Below are 4,364 nucleotides of genomic sequence, written 5' to 3' on the forward strand. Positions count from 1 at the left end.
ACAAATATAAAATTAATAATAACGTAGTATATATGGTGGTGTGGGGGGCAAAGCCCCCCACGTTTACATATCAAGCATATTAAAGCGTATACTCAGTAAAAAATTATGACTACATCACTGAACTCAACCAAATATAATCTACTGTGTGAACTAAAAACCATAAACTATTAAGTGACCTTTGGTTTTAGCAAACGTTTAAAATCGGATACTTGAGTGATATCCTTACATAAGTGTGTGTGAATTAGACATTATAGGGTATCTAAGTTATACCATAGGTATAACAATAATTTACAACACATTAGTACATTAGTCATATATTTTTAAATTTTAAAATACACATAAACTATCGATACGACAAATATGAAAAGCATGATGGTATAGTTCATAATGATTTTAAATAGGCACCTACTTTTCTTTTTTATTATAAAATTTAAAAATAAAGTTTTCTTAAATTAGTCATTGACAAAATAATTTTATTCACAGACATAACTCCACAGTGTGTAGATATAGTTTTTTTTGGTTAAATAAAGTAACTAATTACTTTCTGATGGGTGGTGGTGGGAAACATAGGTAAAATATGTACACAAATAAAGGAAATAGGTACCTATCAGAATATACCTAGTTTAAAAGTCTTCATCAATTATGTCCATTGTCGATAGTTGAAGAATTTTAATAACAGCCATTGAAGCTTTATGGTAATTGCATAAACCTCTTTCAAAGAAGTTTGTCTTTCCTCGTTGCAAATGGGAACGGGTTTGACAACCTGTAAAACAATAGTTTACATATTTAATTCAATTTGATAATTAATATTACTATGATCAATTTTTACTATAAGCATAAGCTAAATATACAATTGAATATTTAATACATTTTTAACTACAAAATAATTGGCAAATTGTTGACGAATTTTGTCGAAATTTGAACTTTAAATGCTCATGAAAAATGGTGGCTATGTATCTCTTATATTTGTGAACAGATATTATAGAAACTATAACAGGATGCCCGTATTACATTTTCAAATTCTTTGACACTTTTTCTTGACAATAATATTAGAAACAAAACTAATCGAAAATAATTAAATATGTTATCCCCATAACGAGCTCAAAAAGAGTAAAACTGTTTTAAAAATTGTATAGAAAATGTTTCTGTATGTGGTACATTATATATTAGGGTGATATGACATAATGTTATAATCAAACCTAAAAGCAAAAATATTTTTTAAGCAATCTTATGGGCAAAAAATTATTATATTTGTATTTTATATTGAAAACAAGTCATGGATATTATAAGATTGTAACACATATATATTTATTTATTGATTTGTTATGACTAAACGGGCTAGCCCTTTCTATAGACAAATATATGTCCACGCACACAATTAGATATAATACTATGTGCCCGTGAAGAGGTGGGTATGTTAGTTAATAGCACAGTAAAATAGATTTAGAATAAAAACTTATCAACAATATTCTCACCTTTAGGTTTCATAACTCTCTCCAACATTGTATGACTTCATCTGGGTCGGTAGAATTATCTCCAAGAAAGTCAACTTCTGAAAATTTGTCAATACATTGACCCCACTTCCCAGTTCCGTGTATGTGGTACATTATATATTTCAGTTTTGAAAATCATAAAAAGTATAATCCACTGTGTGAACTAAAAACCATTAACTATTAAGTGACTTTTGGTTTTGGCAAACGTTTAAAATCAGATACTTAGTGATATACTTACATAAGTGTGTGTGAATTAGACATTATTGGTTATCTAAGGCTTTTCTGGGTGAATTAAAATCATGGCCTTCAAATCCTTTACTCATCTGTTCATGTACATCTAACTCATCGTTGGAGAAAAAAAATTTTCTGAAAATGCAAATTTTAAAAAATATATAAATACCTACCTGATTTATGAATTATGTTAAACGATTTTACCTCTTAGATGCGATTTACTAGTCGTGCTCACAGTAGTACCAATGTTGCCGTGAATCACTAACATTTATTTTACTTCTCTATCCCAGACAAGTGGTTTGGATTATGTTTTGAGACAACCTCTGACCATGTTTACTAATTTACTGAGCGTTGTTTGCAACCACTAATTATTGTGAAATGATTACCGCAGATTCTATGCCAGGTAGAAATTGGGATAATCATTTAATTCGAACATTTTTAGCCATTATTTCCTTCTATTTCATTGATTTTTGGAAATCTATGTTTGTGAACAAATTAGCAAATTAGACTGACTCCGTATTATTAAGAAATATAATCACTACAACTAGAAAATAATACTTACAAATGAAATTGCACGTAATGTGGCGAGGCGATACTTTGGATGTTTTACTAAAATGAATACACTTATCCATGGTGATTTTATATTAAAATGTATGAGTAGAACTCTGTACGACCGTTTTGTAGTCTGTATTTTTTGTTCAAATTTCAAGTAATCGCGATTCGTGAGTGATTCAAATTTAAAGTCGGCAAACGAAAAAATAATAATATTATGTTGTTATTTATTTGATAACAATTATTACTATCATAGTTCGTGGTACATAGTGATAAGACAGAATGATGGCGGGCTTTAAATTTTACTGAAGTCCGAATTAATTTCGTGAACGATGCAGCTCCACGATTTAAGACGTAACACGGGCATTTTATTGTCTCCGTCCTCTTAAGAAAATTTACGATAAGCAGATCACATTTAGCATCGTTAGTTTAAAAATTAGAGTGAATCGAACTATATTGAAACTATTATAGCAAATTTACGTTCTGCGTACTACATTTTTATTATTTGGGGCGGTGTAGGTACACGATAAGTAGTCGAAATAATGCTTTGCTTTTCATATTTTCCGGTGGCATAGTGAATCTAGTAGGTGCATAGGGGATGTTGAAATGAACAGTACCTACCTAGTCTCCAAAAGAGCCTGGAAAAACAAAAAAAACAAATTTAGAAAAACGTGAAATTTTACGTAACATCGGTTTTGGTTTTTCGTGTAAGTGGTGTTTCTCTAAAATAAATTACTGTATATACATGCAATTGTCACTGATTCTTTGTATTAGAATTTAAAACCATACAATTTTCAAAATTTTTAGATTCGTGTCGAGGTGCTCATATATGCATATGAAATTTTCGACTATTTTAGTTTTTTCATAATTTATGTCGATAAAAAAACTTTCGCTCGGTCCAATAACTTGAGAGTGTAATACGCCTACAACGTTCCTCGTAAGTTGTCGTTGGTGGAAATAAAAAAAAAGTCCATCGTAAATCCACAAAAGTTTTTTATGAGCGTCCAAAGTAAGTTAGAATTTTGAAAAAAATCGTAAAAATCACGATATATAATAATATATCGAATATATATAAATATATAATATATATATATACGATTACAGTGGTTCGACTCTTGACCCAAATAAAAAACTTCAGAGCTGTAACTACTGTCATCTGCATGCACTACTAGGAATCGTGTTTCTTAAGCCGCGTACACCGTACACACTTGTAACATTTTCTGTTACGTCGTAACGCCATAACACCGTTCCACCAGTTGTCGGTAAATTTGGCTGCATCAAAGGATGCTACGCGCAAATGTTACAAGTGTGTATGCGGCTTTAAGTTCTTATTAAATAATATAAATTTATTTCACTATTAAGGTACAATAAACATATAAAAAATTAAAATGCCACTACTGGAATAATTGCAAAAAAACAGTAAAAAATTTGTTTTATTTGGAATCAAAATGACATGGAGCAAATTAGATTTCTTAATCTCATATAAAAAAATGTCAATATTAGTCAATTCAAAAAAGGTCTAAAAAAAAAAAACACAGAAATATGCAATTAAAATCTTAAATAAGTCAATAAAATGAAAAAATTTGATTAATTTTCGTATTATGCAGCCTAAAAGATTCACAGTTTAAATCGTTTTTGTCTTGAAACAAATTCTGCGGTAACTATCAGCATAATATCATACCATCAACCACAATAAAAATTTAAAATCATACGAATCCGCCCTCTAATCATATTAAAATAGATCAAGTTAATAAACACAGAACAAATTAAGTTAAAAAGTCGGATATAATTAGTTTTAAGTCCATAGCCATGAAATGTTTAATTGTTTTATATGGCTACAGTTGAATTATATATTATGTTATGATTTATTTTTTTCTTACATAGTATGTACAAATAACTGCTGCAGGTATAACAATAATTTACAACACATTACTACATTAGGCATATATTTTTAAATTTTTAAATACCTATAAATTATCGATACGACAAATATGAAAAGCATGATGGTATAGTTCATAATGATTTTAAATAGGCACCCACTTTTCTTTTTATTATAAAATTTAAAAATAAAGTTTTCTAAATAGTCAT

General features: G+C 29.0%; 1 long non-coding RNA gene across 1 annotated transcript; it reads right to left on the minus strand.

The window, feature by feature from the left end:
• Positions 1-298: 298 nt before the first annotated feature.
• LOC103310111 lies at positions 299-2,481 on the minus strand. Its single transcript, XR_510940.3, has 5 exons — positions 2,287-2,481; positions 1,929-2,202; positions 1,732-1,859; positions 1,476-1,656; positions 299-763 (listed from the first exon to the last, which is right to left on the minus strand). It is a non-coding gene; the product is annotated as an uncharacterized LOC103310111 (long non-coding RNA).
• Positions 2,482-4,364: the final 1,883 nt, after the last annotated feature.

This window comes from Acyrthosiphon pisum, chromosome X, assembly GCF_005508785.2.
Source record: "Acyrthosiphon pisum isolate AL4f chromosome X, pea_aphid_22Mar2018_4r6ur, whole genome shotgun sequence".
Classification (NCBI taxonomy): Eukaryota; Metazoa; Arthropoda; class Insecta; order Hemiptera; family Aphididae; genus Acyrthosiphon; species Acyrthosiphon pisum.